This window comes from Lepisosteus platostomus, chromosome 15, assembly GCF_059453375.1.
Source record: "Lepisosteus platostomus isolate fLepPlt1 chromosome 15, fLepPlt1.hap1, whole genome shotgun sequence".
Taxonomy (NCBI): domain Eukaryota; kingdom Metazoa; phylum Chordata; class Actinopteri; order Semionotiformes; family Lepisosteidae; genus Lepisosteus; species Lepisosteus platostomus.
The window spans coordinates 5322227-5340296 of NC_142625.1; the positions used below are offsets into that span (position 1 = coordinate 5322227).

At 41.2% G+C, this 18070-nt stretch overlaps 1 protein-coding gene across 1 annotated transcript in view; it reads left to right on the forward strand.

Annotated features, from left to right (window-relative positions):
* Positions 1–18070, forward strand: part of LOC148647740 (uncharacterized) — a 273814-nt gene that overhangs the window by 236241 nt on the left and 19503 nt on the right. The gene's annotated exons all lie outside the window — the stretch shown is intronic.

Genomic DNA, 18070 nt, shown 5'->3' on the forward strand with positions numbered 1-18070 from the left:
AACCATACCTTGTCTGAATATGCTGTCCTCTTACGTACTTGTACAGGCTGTTAAGCAGGTGACTTGGAGAATGTGCTGTGTGAAATAAGTAAACTAGCTTTTACGCCTTGTCAGCTGCAAACTTGTATTCAATGTCTTTGGTGAATGAAAATTGCATCTCTGAAGGCAGGTTCTCCTGATTCTCACAATCCACATGCTTTGGAAGGTTTTCAACTCCATTTTCCTTTGAGGTTGTCCATCTGTGTGTGCGTGCCTGAAAAATTGGTTAAGGGAACCAGAACAAGAGCTCGCATTGACAGCCTTGATTTTCCCTTGTTTTTCCACCATCTGGCATGTCAATTTTCATTCTTATTCAAATCCATCTGAAATTATGGGGTCCAGGAGAGAAAACGGACATGATCACCTTCAGATGTGGCAGGATACAGTATCAGGACCTAAAAACTGACGTCAGATCCTTTCATTTGCTGCAGTGATTGGATCACAGCTTCATAAACATATTATTCACTGCACCCATTTCAAATCTGATCAGTATTCAAGTATAGTAAATCCTTATTTTTCTCAAGTTCTGCATTTACCATCTTTGCCTATTTGTGTGAAATCATTAGTGACCTCTTTATCCATTTTTTTATTTTTTCATGGGGCAAAATTTCATATTCGCTCGCTGCTCAGTAGGGGAGTAAATACAGACACCCACTTCCACATCTTTGTCTCACGGATGTACTTCTGCTGGCCTGTTGGTCTCTGCATATCGTGGTTAACTAACAATTGACAAGTGCATCAATGTTTATGCTTTAGTTATTCGGTTTACAGCGTGAGAGTATTGGATGTCCATTGTGTGTTGATCCTTTATGAGGTTGCAATTATGTGTGTGTTAAGCTCTGAAATGTTAAATAACAAAAAAAAACCTCCTTGGTCCACCAAGCTATCAAAGTCTCAATTTTTGTGTTCCCCACAGGAGCAAAAGAGTGGGTTGGTTGAATAGGAAGGGAATGAGGCTACTGTTGTCTCTCCATTCACACACACCACCCCCACTCTGTAGCAGCCAACAAACCCTGTTTATGTCCAGTCCCTTTAATACCCATGGGGTATTAAGTCCTGTATTTGCAAAGACTTCAAGGTACAGATGCAGCCATTCAAAACGCGTGGGGTATAGAGCAGTGGGCGTGTCGCATAAAAACGCAGTATCACGCGGTGTAACACGTCATTTGACGTCATACAGGAAAGTGTCCGGAATCACCTTGTAAAACCGCCAGGAGGAGCCAATAAAGCTTAACCTCTCATGTACAGCATTTGAGCTTTTAAATTTAAACTGTGTATTACAGCATGTTAATCATCAGCCATTAAAAAGTTGGTATATTTTATGAAAGCAAGGTTGCTCAGTTGGGCAAAAGTACACAACCTACCTTTATCATAAATATTTTAATTGTGCAGAAATATTTTATTCATCAAAGCCTTTACCGAAGATATTACTAATAGTATTACGCTGGTCCACATTCTTTCTAACCATCATTTTAAACTAAAAGTCTTTATTTTTTTCATTGACAAACACCACAGCACTTCATTGATCTGACTAATGAGGACAGGACATTAACTAGCCAATATGATAAAGGAATAAATGACTTTTTTTTGTTCATTTCCTTAGCACATTTGTACAAGCACTTGGAAACTGTCCAATCCCTACTTTGTCAGGGATTTTCTTTTACTATAACAGACATAAAAACTCCCTTGCTTTTAACAGAGCATTTCATAATTTCTAACAACGAAAATGATTTAAACTGCGACACTTATCATTCAACCAGGGCTCAAAATATCACAAGGATCCTCGAGAGCACAACAAAGACTGTATTAAAAGAACAAGTAATAGGTTTATTCCATGCTGAAAAAAGAAGAAAGAGAACACAATGTTTCAGCCGTGGAGCCTTCTTCAGGTGTGAGAGAGACAGGGCAGTAGGCAAAGGTAAAGTAGCGGGAGAACAAAGGTTGGGAAGGAGGAGGAGTGAGAGGCGGTAGCAGGGGACAGAAAGAGGCCAATCAAGAGGTGTGTGAAGTCAGAATGGGTGCAGAGAGGTGTGAAATGAAACTTCCAATGAATGGAGAAAATTTAAAAACAGTAGTCTGTCGTTAAGGGAAGGGAGAATGTGTGATCCTAGCTGCAGAATAATTTTAGTTTCGGTGGTCTTTCTGATGTATGAGTTTGGAAAACCGTCTTTGAGAACACCGACGGAGAGATTAGAGTGGTCGTGGCCGTCAGAGGTGAAATTAGAAACAATGGGCTTGTAGAGATCTTTAATCTTTACAGCCCTGACGTGTTCTCTGAAGCGGTCTCCGAGTCTCCTTCCTGTTTCTCCAATGTAGATGGCTGGGCATTTACTGCAAGAGATACAGTAAATAAGGTTGCTGGAGGTACAAGATGCTGTCTGGGTGATCCAGAATTGTCCTGAGGGGCCTTGAATGAGTGTGGTGGTGGCTGTGTACTTGCAGGTGATATAACGAGCTCCAGCTATACCCCAGCAAAACCCCCTTTTTGTTTTTGCTTACAGTAGTAGTACTTAAGTACAGTGAGGTTTTACTGTACAGTGGAAATACATGTCAGTGCTTATTGTTTCTTTACAACTAATGTTGCTTCAATAGCAGACTTAAAGTAACATGCTTTAGTGTAATATTTCATGATAGCCACACTGTTTTTGAATTAGAAAAAAATGTGACTCATTTCTTTCATTTTTGCAACAACTGTTAATCAGAATAACTTTAATTTTGCTGTTCCAATACTTTTGGAGTGCACCCCAAGTCTTTATTGTCTATTAGTTTATTTTTCCACACATTTTCCAAATTCCTTGATTTATTTGTATTTATTATGTTTTTTCCTGCCGTTTATTTTTCACTGTGGGTATAAATAGATAAGGAGAGCACTGTGTGTTTTCAACAGTAAGTGTGACAAACGTAAATCTGTCACTATGAAAAGCACTAGAAATAATCCAAACCATCCATTCATCTTCTGCTTTATAGAGTACAGGGTTGCAGGGACCTGGCAAACACCAGGCGCAAGGCAGAATACACCTGGTCAGGATGCCAGTGCACACTGATACTAACACTCACACCTGGGCCAGTTTCCCAAGATACTTACCAGTACAGTATGTCTTTCACCTGCGCGAGGAAACTCATTAAATTAGGAAGAACATACAGTACAAACTCCACACAGGAACTGAACCCAGGGCCCCAGTGCTGCAGGGCTGCAATGCTAACCACTATATCCAAACCACTTTTTAAAACATTGAGAACACATCCAAAATATAATTGTACTTTGATATTTGATCAGTTTGGAAAATCACATAAAAAAGTGAAACTTTCTTAAAATTAACCTACAATGTAAAAGTTCAGTGGAATCAGTTTTAAATGGTCAAAAAGGTAAAAAAAGGCACATCTTGGATGTGTAGAATAGTGGAGATTGATCTTTAAGGGGCTTGTGTTTTCAATGTGACATTGGTAAAAAATTGCGTATAGTACTGTTGTAACAGAACGAATAAGGTTCTTGATCCCGAGATGAAGTAAAACAGATGAGTTTATTGCATGCAAGGAACAATAAAGCCGAAGTCTTGTTTCCCGCAAGAAACAACAAATCCGAAGTATTGTTCTCCGTACTGGTACAAACTTTTGGGTTATATAGTGTCTTCTTCTCCGTTTCTGACATCACTCGGTCTGATGGTAAAGAGGGGGGTTAATGGTATTTGGCCAGTTTACGATGTCCTGGCCAAATGGTCAGTTTAAGATTACACCCAGGGGGGTTCCTAGCTTGCATCTGCAATCCTTATCAGTTAACCCCCTTTCCTGCCATAAACCCCAGCTTGTGACTTAGTCTAAACCTCATACAGAAAGGATTAAATTCAAACCCCCGTCTTCACATCTTTCTTCATTCCCCCCTTATAAAATACGGCATACGTCAGTGTAGCCTATTTTTATACATACAATGTCAGGGCAGATCTTTCCTTTCTTGGCGAACAGGTATGTATTGCCATGACATTGTATGTTCCACAGTTATAGCAAGATGTGATACATGTTTTTGTGCACGTGATGATTACAATTACACATTTAAACAATACTATTCCTACAAATAAACACTGTAAAAAGGTTCCACCCCAGGCTCCAAACAGACTTTACCCAAGACCCAATTCCCCAATTTTCAGTATAATAGTCCTGATATTTCTGTCCCTCATTGTAAATGTGTTGGGCCAGATCTGAGATGTGCTCAGAATTATCAAGAATATATGTGCAGCATTCAGTGCCAATTACTGCACAAGTTCCTCCTTGGGCCGCCAGTACATAATCTAAAGCTAGTCGGTTCTGCATGGCCACTGTTCTGAGGGCTACCATCTCATTAACAGCCTTCAGACTAGATGAGGTAGAATTTGCTAATTCCTCTAAAGTCGAGGCCATTTGAATTAACTCTCGACTCAGAAAGTTCATGCCGGCTTGTGGAAATATTATACCTAAATAATATTCCCAATCAGCCAGTTTTCTTTGTGGTCTGTGGTTAGGTCCGAAGGGGCTGTGGGTTTGAACACGGATATGAGGAACCACATATCCTAAATAACATGAGCCAGATCACTGGGCTGGCAACCATGGGTAGGCTCGTTTTCCACAAATGAAGTATGTTCCGTTTGGCGCTCCCCATGCCTCTGAAAATAAGAAGCTTATACCGAATTGTGGGGTGTGCCGATCCCATCCTGGAATTTGGAAGGTAGAGGTGGATATGTTTGCAGCGATGGTAAGGTTGCAACGACTCCATCCAACCAAGTGCAGACCATTAGTGTGCTGAAAACATATGTTTCCCTCACGTTCCTTATTTAGAGTTAGGTATGGTGGTGTATGGCTTCTGTTATATTTAGGAGCGTAAGAGCCTGTGAAACTCGTGGGCTCCTAAGCCTCGCTCCTGTAGATATTGTAATGTTGTGCAGGTTAAAGTCGTGTTATGGCAACCCCCATAGTTTGTCATATTAAAATCTCCTAAATTATCCCTCCAAATGATCATGCCTATGACTTCCTCGAGACGCCAAGGAATGGCCCCCATAGGAAGTCCTCCCTGTACATACTGTATTTGGGTAATGCGGCACACACCCAGCAGGCACTTTGGTTGGTTTTCTTAGCTGTCAGATAGGAGAGGCCTAAAAAGGAATTAATTCCATGTTCTCCTTTGTGGGAGTGATGATCATTAATCCCTGTGGAACATAGTCCTACAGCAACCATTAACGTTATAAACGTTATTAACGGAAATGATTTCATTCTGAGTCTGTAACTGGGGATGAGGTTTGTCGGCAGTGTGACGCGTGGATCCAGCGATCTTTTCCTTCCACTCGAACCGCAGACTCGGTTGTCAACAGGATCTGGTAGGGTCCGTCCCACCTGGGCTGGAGAACCTGTGAAGGAAATGTCCTGATCCACACCCACTCTCCTGGGATGAGGTCGTGCCCTCCTTCAGGTGGTGGTCCCCACGCCTCCAGGACCTGCTCGCGGGCTCCTTGGGTGGCCTCTGTCAGCAACTTGCAATAATACAAAGAATGGTTGATCCATCTGAGGAAACCCCAGTCTCAGCACCTGTAAGAGAGCTTGTTTCAAATTATTACAGGTGGCTTTTGCTTCAGGAACCAAGGCAATCTTGTTCTTGTACTGCACTACCCCCTTAAGCAGATCTGTTAAGAGTTGTGCTCACCCCATAAAAACATTGCACCCAGGCCCTGTTAAAATTTCACAATGCTAGACACAAAAGGGCCTTATCATAACTGCTTCTATTAGACACTCTAAAGCTGAAGCAACCCAGACTTGTGGGTTTCCTCGTCAGGGGAAGCACTCAGAATACCATCAACATACTGAGTGATCACAGTCAGTTGAAGCCACATGATACCCTGTTCTGGATAGTCATTCTTTGTAATGCATAATATTCCAACCCAATAGATCTGGGATAAAACCACCCATTAAAATCTGGTACTCGGCAAGTAAAACTTGCTGTCCCAATACTCCTGTGGCCTCCTGCCGTCTTCCCATATACATTAATCTATAGCACACTGTTGAACAGAGGAGTGAAACAAGCATGACAGTAGTGCTCCAGTATCCCCTAACAGAGAAACCAACACTCCGTTAACAGGACATTTTTAACCACTGGACTGGGACAGACTTAGGGAGGCTACAAGGGATTTACAGGATCTAATCGTTAGGTAAACAGATCTTCTCACAAGACGTTATTCTCCCCAGTCTCGATTCTAAACCTACAGCGTTTCAGCGTGTCTGGTTTCGAGACATTCAAATAAAACCAAATTGTTTCCACTATTGCAACTAATTGTATAAAAATACAAAAACTGTTTAACTACTTTTACGTCCACCTGTACTGTTCTTATATGTTTCAGACGCTCTTATATTTTCCAATCTCCTTAAGTTGATTTTCGTCAAGTCTCTTTAGTTACGTCTCTAGCCAGTCCCGCTGGCTAAACACACTCGCACCGTCATTTAGTATACCAAAACTCACAGTTACACACATACATGCCGGCACACAAATTCATAAAACACACATAAACATCGAGAATATATTTTTCTCTTCGTACTACAATGTACTGTATTCTTGTTTTACTTCTACATGAATCCTTTTAAATCCTGAAGCGCACTCCAGGTTCACTGCATTCCTAATTTCGGGTGCGGTACTTTAGCCCACCGGCCAATATCTTCCGGTTTTGGATTTGATCGTATGGGGGAATCAGGGAAGGTAGGTGCGAGTGCGGACCCCCCTCGACGGGGTGCGAGACAGTTAGAGTGACGCTGTCATCAACAGCTCCAGCCCCCGCTACATCAGGCCCTCTCCCACTTAGGGTGAGAGTACAGGTCTGCGGGCGCCCTCTGTTTAGGGGAGTTCCTGTTCCGCCTCTATCACACTCGTACCAGGTGTCATCCCACTCACACCCCTCGTCTCCATATGGTCACTGTGGGAATTGATCCCAATTATTTTCATTTCCTGCCTGTCTGTTCCCCTATGGGAGAGCAGGATATAACACATTAACTAGTGCAGTGCGACCAGGAACTAATTCTTCTTTTAGTTTCTGATTCTTCTGCACTGCCTCTTTTCGCTTTTGTTTATACTCTCTCGTAGCGAGTAAAGTATCTTTTCTTCCGGGTTTTTGTTTTCCCCGTAAACACACTTAAGTCACATCCCAATTTCTTTTTTTTTCCTCATGTATCTGCCACCACTGGTGCCGGCCGTGCACCAGGGTGGGAGCTACATGCTTGTGCTTTTGCCAATCAATACTCATATGCTTTCTTTACAGGCGTCTTTGCCCCAGACTCCCTCTGACAAACTCAACTTTTCGCATATTTTTCTCCTTTTTTTTTCCCCGTCAACTTACACTTTTCTGATATATAAACGGACCCTTCCACCACTTTCTCAAACCATCAGTTAGCACACATGTTCGGTCTCTTTTACTTTTGTCGTGTGTGAGGTAACAGCTCATACAGTAAGGGGATGCTTTCACTTGAAAAACCTATGCATTCCTGCACTCATTCAGCCAAGGGCGTCTGTTACCTCCAGATCTAAATGCCTCTCAGAGACTTTAGAGAGGACTTACACCACACTGTTCACAGGTAAGGAACGAGACCTCGAAAACCCCCTTTCTTGATCAGTAATTCACCATCCCCAGAATGCCAGCATCGCTGCTTTTGCCCCGGGGTGGACTTACACACTGAGCTCAATCAGGGCGATTCTCGGGTCTCAGCGTCCTTTAAATCCTGCTACTTAATGCTTGCTCTTTTATTATGAGGTGTGTTTATGTTAGTGTCGTGCATGTTTATATGTATTTCACAAACAAGGAAAACACCAAAAACATACATATATATATCTCCTACTTCTGTTTCCTTTAAAACAAAAAAACCACGCCACGCCAATCCGTGCACGATCAAGGCGTAGCTAATCTCAGGACCCCGGGCGCAATTAAGGCCCACACCAATCCTGGATTATACGTGCATTTAATGCACCACTCAGCTCCAGAACCCCGGGCACAATTAAGGCCCACACCAGTCCTGAACTTCGCGGTAAGGGTCCAAAACCCGTTCAAAAACTCCACGCGCAATTAAGGCATACACCAGCTTCGAACGCCTGTACACAATACCGCGGACCGCCTGATGAACTATTGGCCTGTTTCTATTCAAATAAACATCTGCCTATTGATTTCACTGTGAAGTAATGCAGTGTACTACTACTGTACTCTAAGTAGTACAGGAAACAATAGAAAACATTTAAACCTATAAAATCTCATTTATAAAGGTGATAAACACCTTTGCCCTCTCTCAGCTCAAGGCACTCTTTCCCCTTCAGCCATCTATAACAAGGGAAGTTGTAGGTTTTCTCCTCAAACTCCACTTTCACCATCGAACAGAACCAGTCATCTCCACATAGAAAAGGTGTCTTTTCTAGCCTGACCAGGACAAGGTCCCCCAGTTTTTTGCAAGTTATGCTGTACACATCAGTCTGTAAAAAAATACAAACACTGTTCTAATGTGGTTGTTTTGTTTTCATGTTTAGTCTTTCTCTAAGCCAGTATAGAGAATATAGTAGTTCAGGTGGGTAGCTGCGTCAGCATGTGTAGGCTGCAAAGGAACAAGTAATGTTTATTCCATGCTGAAAAAAAGAAGAAAAAAAAACACCTTAACATGTTTTTTTCTTCTTTTTTTTCAGCATGGAATAAACCTATTACTTGTTCCTTTAGAGAATATAGTATCTTATTTGCAATGGGTATTTCCTGTTTAAATGCCAAAAAATGTTTGAGACATTTTGTTGACTTTGCTTAATAGAAACATTATTTTGACCTCAAAGGCATTGACAGATTCAACTCGGTTCAATCTCTGGGAAGTTCCTCAGGACCAGAAGACACAAATAGAACCTTTGTTTATTCCTTAAAACCACCTTTTAAAAAACGTTTTTGAAATCTGTCATCTAATTTAGTTGTTGTTTACAATGTTTCTTCATTGTTTGATTATTGTTTTATCTGTTCTTTTTTTATTGTAGTTGATAAAATATTAGTTTTGTACAGATGTGATGCAGCTTAATTCTCAAAATGTTTGTAATTGTACTTTTAAAACCTGAGAAATCCTATTTCAAAGGAAACATTTGAAAATCACACTTGAAATCTTACAATATATCACATAACATCAACAAAAATCACAGATAGGTGGAATACAAACCCATCCCTCGAATATTGGCTAAATTTTGAATGTTTAGACGATGGAACAGAAAGAGAATAGAGACTTTTATCAGATTTAGGACAGATAAGTATTCAAATTTCTGAACAAACTGACTTAGACTTTCATAAAACATTATATTGGTTTAACTTTCAAAGTAATGTGAGGCTTGCAAAAACCAAATTCTTGGTTAGTTCCATGGACGTATTCTACCATTTGCTGAATAATGAGAAAATTTGAAAGAAGATGAATAGTATTTAAAGATACTCACAGCTCCACGCACACGATCATTGCCCCAGTTGTCCAGTGTGAAAGTCTCGCTCCTGTCATCAGTGCCTATCAGGGTGATATAAACATAGTCATTGGTTCCAGCATAATCTATGTTACCTGTGGTCACTGACACTTTGTAAGTAAATGTTGCCATAGTTATTATTTTACAACGTATAGAGGGTAAAATCTTTTCAGCAGCTTTCAGCTTTCTTTTAAGCCTTAATTCACATGACAAGCTGCCCTTAAATAGAGCACCAGTTGGATCCTCCCCATTTATGGAACCCCCCCCCACAAAATCTTAGGAAGCAGGTTTTGACTCGCATTGTCATGGTTGTATATACATTTTAGATGGACAATTTTGTATATCCTTCAGTTAAACTTTAAATGTTATTTTTAGAATATATCTGTTATATATATTAGGATGTATCCCATCTTGCACCCACTGTTTGCCAGATTAGGCTCATGGTGGGGAAAATTGATGAATGGTGTAGAGGATGGATATTTCTGTATTAAGGCTACAGTGCCTATTTATCTCAAATTTCAGGAAATTTTTCTCATGGGTTTTGAAAGTCCTCATCAGAAAGCAGTAGGAGTAGAATTAAATAATGGAATTAAGCCTCCATTCAATCACTATCATTTCATCATAATTTTAGCAGATTTTCAATGTAGTAATGTCTTGAACATTCCTAAAGAAGGAAACTACTGTATCCTAATTTTTGTATTTGAAGATTTTTTTGTCAATTGCAGGGGCTCCGGTAAAATTGATTGATTTAAGTTAAATTAAACCTTAACCTTAAAATATAAATTTTATCACCCTGCAACTCACAATTGGTAGCCCACTGAAGCTCAGCAGGTTTGAGCCTGGTCAGTACCTGGATGGGAAAGCTAAGATTGCTTCTGGAAGAGGTGTTACTGGGCCCAGTAGGGAGCACTCGCGCTGTGGTCTGTGTTGGTCGTAATGCCCCAGTATGGTGATAGGGAGACTATACTGGGAAAAAAGCACCATCCTTCTGATGAGATGTAAAAAACTAGGTCATGCCTCTCCGTTATCATTAAAGATACCAGCAAGATTTTTTAAAAGAGTAGGGGTGTTACCCCATCTCTGAACTGGCTTCATCACTCTGCTCTCCTCCCCACTGAGAGCTGGTGTGGGGAGCAGACTAGTGCATCATCCAGGTGGGGATGCACACTGGTGTTGGAGGGGATCCCCATTACCTGTAAAGAGCTTTGAGTGGAATGTCCAGAAAAGGGCTATAGAAGTATAAGGACTTATTAAATTATTTTAATTATACCAATATCATCATTTGAAGTGCCAGCAAAATTCCTTTAAAGTTATATATACTGTATATATATATTATTACAACTTTAGGTGACTTAGAAGTGTCTCTTAGATTTTAGATACAGTTTGTGACACTGGGAAGAGTAAACACTTCTAATCTGGAGTCCCTTGAGCATAAACAATGGTAAAGTTACCTTAGTATACCTAGGGAAGTTGTGGATTAATGACTGGCAAGGAGCAGGACAGAAACAGACTATATAAAATGACAGAAGAGTGAGGAAGAAGGAAGAAACGAGGAGAAGAGAGGGGAGTCCAGAGGAGTTAGGACTTGAAGCTTGCGCCAGGCGAGAGCCCCTACTTCTTGATCATCCAAACCAAACCTTACTGGAGCTAAATATTTGAACCTAATTAGAGCGTGCTCTTCTGTGTTTTTCGGGAACTATGAACTCTATGAATTGGCTATATTACTCTGCTCTCCTCCCCACTAAGAGCTGATGTGTGGTGAGCGTTCTGGCGCACTATGGCTGCTGTCGCATCATCCAGGTGGGGCTGCACACTGGTGGTGGTGGAGGGGATCCCCATTACCTGTAAAGCGCTTTGAATGGAGTGTCCAGAACAGCACTATATAAGTGAAAGCATTTATTATAAATAACTTGAGTTTCCAGGGTAAAAGATACCTCAGTTAGAAATATCTTTCCTTATTAGGGTGCATTTTATGGATAGAGATATAGGCTCCCATTTATTTTATGGCATCCAGGGTACAGAGAGAGAGAGTTAACTGCAGGTTGCTTTGTATTCAGTTAGAAGGCAGCTCATCTCTTATGTGGCCTCTGTAGGCATATTAAGAGTTTAGTGCTTAGTAGCAGTCTGGGGTTTTCTGGGTGACCAGAATGTTCGGCTTCTGAAACGCCTTGTCTGTAAGTACTGTATATAATGTAACTTTGTTGTATGTTTTGTGTCTTGCGCACTTTATTGTAATATTTGTTTTAACCAAGTGTGCCTGGATTATTACCCCTCTCAACAAAGCTGTGCCAGAGAATAAATAATTCATGTGCCTCTAATTATACCAGCCAGTCGGGAATATGGTTAGAAATCACATACAAGCTGGAGGTTATTAATAATTATTTCACTGATTGACTAAACTGCACGGTCAAATACTAATTTTCATCAGATTCGTAACCCCCATTTGTAACAATATCATAGTCTTTTTTATAAAATATTTATTAGCTTAAATTGTGGAAGATGCCATGTGTGAAGTTAAAACTTAGCTAAATTCATCTTGTGAAAATATTTAGCAAAGAACAAGTCAAATATGAAGATTATGTTTGAGCATTATTATTTTTTATAATAATTGCTTACACTTATATAGTGCTTTTCTGGACACTCCTCTCAAAGCGCTTTACGGGTAATGGGGATCCCCTCCACCACCACCAATGTGCAGCCCCACCTGGATGATGCGAAGGCAGTCATAGTGCGCCAGAACGCTCACTACACACCAACTAACACCGGGGAGGAGAGCAGAGTAATGAAGCCAATTCATAGAGGGGGATTATTAGGAGGCCATGATTGGTAAGGGCCAATGGGAAATTTGGCCAGGACACCGGGGTTACACCCCTACTGTTTTCGAGAAACACCCTGGGATTTTTAATGACAACAGAGAGTCATTACCTCGGTTTTATGTGTCATGCGAAGGACAGCACCTGTTAAGAGTATTTTGTCCCCATCACTACACTGGGGCATTAGGACCCACATGAGCCGCAGGGTTAGCGCTCCCTGCTGGCCCCCCTAACACCTCTTCCAGCAGCAACCTTAGATTTTCCCAGGAGGTCTCCCATCCAGGTACTGACCAGGCTTACACCTGCTGAGCTTCAGTGGGCTGCCAGTTGTAAGCTGCAGAGTGATATGGTTGCTGGATTTTAAAATATAAATTTAATACATTCTTCTAATAGAATTGGATATGTAAATGACAGAGAACCACAATTTTACATGCATTGGAATACGTAAAGGTAAATGTCATGGTGAAATTTCACAATGTTATGTTTGTTCACACTTCAAAGACTGTAAACACAATGATTTCGCTAACACTCCACAACATTTCTCACTTCAGTTTGTGAGCTGACTGACTGACCACACTGGTCAACACATTGTCTGCACGCAGACACTCTTCTCTAAGTTTTAAGCTAACTGACTTTGCAGATAACTGGTGACTGCATTGACACAAAAATACAGATAAAATTTAAAAATAATTTTACTTGCTGTATTACTTTAAACATCTTAATACTGTTAAATACATTTGACATGTATTCAAGTGAACAATCCTGAAAAGTAAGTTGCACTCCTGAGGAAGAACTAGCAGTGAAGATTGAGGAGTAGAGGGAACCTCCGTGCTGGGTGAGAGGCAGCTGAGACAGGGAAACCCACATGGCAGCGTGGAGACTAGGAGCTGTGCGGACGGAGTGCTGCTGCAGCCAGCTCGGGCCTCAGGGAAGCGCAGCAGTGCACACAGACAGACAGCATCCTGTGCAAGACGGAAAACAAGGAAGTAAGCATAGTCTGAGATCGTGGTCGAGCAGGCAGGGGTCAAAGCCAGCGGGGAGAGACCAACAGTCCAAAGTGCAGAAGGTGACTGCAAGAGAAGTGAAGCAAGAGCGAGGTCCAGGGAAGTTAAAGCACAGGGGGGAATACTTGGTAGGAGTCGGGGTCCATCAAAGCGAGGATCAAAACCACACGGGCGGAGGCAGTGGCTCTGTGGCTCAGGATCTGCGCCTGTGGCTGGAAGGTTGCCGGTTCAAATCCCGCAGCCAGCAGAGGAATCCTACTCCGTTGGGTCCCTGAGCAAGGCCCTTCATCCCAGCTGCTCCAGGGCTGCAGAGTGATATGGTTGCTGGATTTTAAAATATAAATTTAATACATTCTTCTAATAGAATTGGATATGTAAATGAGAGAGAACCACAATCTTGCATGCACTGGAATAAGTAAAGGTAAATGTCATGGTGAAATTTCACAATATGTTTGTTCACACTTGTTCAACTACGCAACATTTCTCTCACACTGGTTTTTACACTAGCTGACTTTGCAGATAGCTGATGACTGCATTGACACAAAAATACAGATAATTCAATTAAAAAAATTTAAAAGTACTTTTACTTGCTGTATTACTTTAAACGTCTTAATATTTTTTTACAAATGGGGGGTAACAAAAATGGTGAAAATCAGGATTTGGCCAAGTGGTTTAGTCAATAAGTGAAATAATTCTTCATAACCCCCAACCTGTAAGTGCTTTTTCCAGAATATAACCGAGCAGCTGGTATAATTTCAGGCACGTGAATTCTTTTTTCTCTGGCACAGCTTTGTTGAGAGGACAAAGTCTATGTACAGTATTTACAAACAAGGTGGTTCAGAGGCCAAACATTCTGGTCACCCAGAAAACCCCAGACCGCTACTAAGCAGTAATCTCTTAATGCCTACCAAGGCTGCATAATAGATAAGCTGCTGTCTAACTTAATACAATGTAACCTGCTGTTAAATATAATAATAATAATTGCTTAAACTTATATAGCGCTTTTTCTGGACACTCCACTCAAAGCGCTTTACAGGTAATGGGGATCCCCTCCACCACTACCAATGTGCAGCATCCACCTGGATGATGCGACGGCAGCCATAGTGCGCCAGAATGCTCACCACACACCAGCTATCAGTGGGGAGGAGAGCAGAGTAATGAAGCCAATTCGTTGATGGGGATTATTAGGAGGCTGTGATTGGTAAGGGCCAATGGGAAGTTTAGCCAGGATGCCGGGGTTAAATCTCTCTCTGCAACCCAGATGCCACAAAATAAATGGGAGCCTATATCCCTATCCATAAAAATGCATCTGAAGCAGGAAAGACGTTTCTAACTGAGGTATCTTTTAATAATAATATTAAAAAACGTTATTTTATATAGCGCCTTAAAAGGTAAAACAGAATGACAGCAATAAATAAAGAATACACAAGATAAAACACAATTACAATACACAGAGAAGACCATGGATGGTGGTCCTAAATACAGTAGGAGCAGAGGGGTAGAGAATGGAACCAGTTAAGTAAAGGCTCTTCTAAAGAAGACGGTTTTTAGTCTGGATTTAAAGGAGTTTAGAGAAGGTGACTCTGATATCCTTGGGGAGAGAGTTCTAGAGCTTGGGGGCATAACAGGAGAAGGCCCTGTCACCCATAGAATGTAGACGGGCTTGGGGGACAGAAAGGAGACCAGAGTTAGAAGAGCGAAGGTTGCGAGGTGGAGAGTAGGCCAATAATTCAGACAGGTACTGAGGTGCCAAGCCATGGTGAGCATGAGGATTTTAAAGTCTACATGGAATTTGACAGGAAGCCAGTGCAAGGACTCCAGGATAGGAGTAATGTGTACACTTGCACTAGATGTTTATCCAGGAATAAATGGGAGCCTTTATTTCTATCCATAAAAATGCATCCTAAGCAGGAAAGACGTTTCTAACTGAGGTATCTTTAATCCAGGAACAATATTCTCTAAATCCAACAGAATAGCATGCTCTCTCTAGCGAGGTTCAAATACTTACTCCAGTCAGGTTTGGTTTGGATGATCATGAAGCTAACAAGATGCCCAGATGGTTATATCATCTTCCAGCCTGTCTCCCAGTGTTGGTTCTTGTGAAAATTAATTACTTGGATCAATTGGAGAGTTTTTGACCAAGCCTGTTGCAGATGACTCAAAAGATATAAACTTGGATCTGACAGAGCTCAAGGTCTCTGTCATAGTGTTTTATTTCAAAGCCCCTCGAGTCTAGAGCCAATTTCTCAGCTTTGCTATTTGTTCCCTGACCCCTGCTTGTGTTCTTGACCTTATTCCTGAATCATCCTTAGCTTCTTACCTCTCTGTTCACTCAGTTGGGAACCTGTTTGTTTCCCTAGGATTTTGAGTAGGATTCACTCCTCGTCCTTCACTACCATGTCTGTGGTTTTGACCCTCGCTTCAATAGACACAGACTACCCTGGAGTATTTCCCTCTGTTCTTTAGCTTGTGATGTATTATGTTTTCCTGGATCTGACCCTTGCTTCACTCAAATCATGTCTATTGCAGTCACCCTCTGTGCTTTGGACTGAATTGGAGTCTGTCCACTGGCTTCAACCCCCACCTCTTTGACCACAATCTCGGGCTATCCTTACTTCCTGGTTTTCTGTCTTTCCATGAAATGTCTCTGTGCTTCCCTGAGTCCTGAGCTGGCTACAGCACCATGCTGCCTGCATGCTCAGCACGCCTGCCTGCACAGTTCCCTGTATCTGTGCTGCATGATCCATTGCTGGTCCTGCCTTGGGAGTGCATTGTTACACCGTACTTTTTGTAATAGTTCCCCTGATGACACATCAACTTGGCACAGAGCCAACCCTCTGTGTATATTAATACTAATGAATAACACTGCTGTTAAAATACATGTGTGAGTAAATAAAATTTTCCTGTCAGTGCAGTCACCAAAAATCTGCTAAATCAGTATCTTTAGTGATCAGAGAACAGTGCCTGTGTAGAGCCAATGTGTTTACCACTGTGCTCCATCATTTGGTTGTATCTCACTTTGAAGTGAGAAGCGTTGTGGTGTGTTTGCATCTCGAAGTGTGTTTGAAACCGAAGATGTCCACAATTTCTCTTTCTCTTTTACTTGCTGTATTACTTTAAACGTCTTAATATTTTTTTACAAATGAGGGGTAATGAAAATGGTGAAAATCAGGATTTGGCCAAGCGGTTTAGTCAATAAGTGAAATAATTCTTCAACTTGTAAGTGCATTTCCAGAATATATCCCAGCTGCTGGTATAATTAGAGGTACACAAAGTCTTTATTCTCTGGCACAGCTTTGTTGAGAGGAGTAATAATCCACCATAATGACACCAGACACTAAACTACACTACACACAACATATAACACGCAAGTTACTTTAATCACAGTATTTACAATCAAAGTGTTTCAGTGGCCTAACATTCTGGTCATCCGGGAAACCCCAGACTCCTACTAAGCATTAAACTCTTAAGCAGTTCAGGTGGGGAGCTGTCCTCATGTGTAGGTAGCCAAGGAACAAGTAACAGGTTCATTCCCCGCTGAATAGAGAAGAAAGAAAACGCAACGTTTCGGCTGTGGAGCCTTCTTTGGGTGTGAGAAAGACAGACAGCAAGCGAAAGTGGAGATTTCCCTACAGGATAGTTGACAGCTCCTATCTGTTTGAGCAGAAGGTAGGTGTTGTGCGCCTGCGGAGAGGGCTGATAATAACCATGTTTAAATTGGTTTTCTGTGTTCTTGCCCAGCATCCAAAAATGACAAAAAGCAATAAAGTAATACTGAGCTCCACATGAGGTGCTTGTATACTGTACATCACAGATAACCAGCAGGTAAAAAAACTCCAGGTGTTCAGGCTTTGATTGATATGACAGGCTTTGGGGCGGGTGAATGGGTTTTAGATGGTGGGGGTGAAGAATGTGTCTGAATGCATTTTGTGTGAAGATGACAGGGCAAGCTTCTGCAAATGACTTCCCTACCAGGGCCAGGTGTGAGCTGTGGGTTTGGCTGAGACCCCACTGTGACATAAAGTGCAGGATACCAGTGTCACTGTTTCACCAAATAGATTCTGTGTTTCACACAACTTTGAATGGGTTTAGTTGACTCTCTTCTAGCACAGTGGCTAGTGGTGAGCACTTGAAACTCAGATTCTGGACTTAAGTCCGGTTGGATCATCCGGGGTTTGGAATTTCACATCAAGATCAATTTTGGAACTATGGAAAAGAATCTCCGAAGTTACGTTAAAAGTTTTTAAAGCATTGATATTTTCTGTAATGTGCTCATGAGTAACCCGTTGTGTAAATTCTACAGTATGTTAAGTTCCTTCATGCTTTTGTGTATTAGCACATTTTATAAGAGCATCATTCATGTATATATTTTCAAATGGAAGTTATGATTGTACTTGTGACAGGTTTTCTAAACTTCCTCTGGTAAGAAAGAAATGCATATAGTGTTACACGATGCAAGTTAAATGTTTTTAGTTTGCACACTTTCTTGTGTCAAAGGCACGCGCTTTGCATCTCATTTAGTGAAATGTTATGCTACATATTTCAACAATGCACTGGATATCTTTGAGATAAACCACTGTAGAAAAGAAATCCATTTCCTGTTGCTTTTGTATTGTATTCTGCTTTGGCTACATGGCTATATTGTTACAGGAAACTGAAATAAAACAAACGTCAGTGTTTATTCTTTACAATATAGATTTTGAGCTTGTAACACAATTGCTATATTCCTGGTGTTCTGTACCAAATTTAAA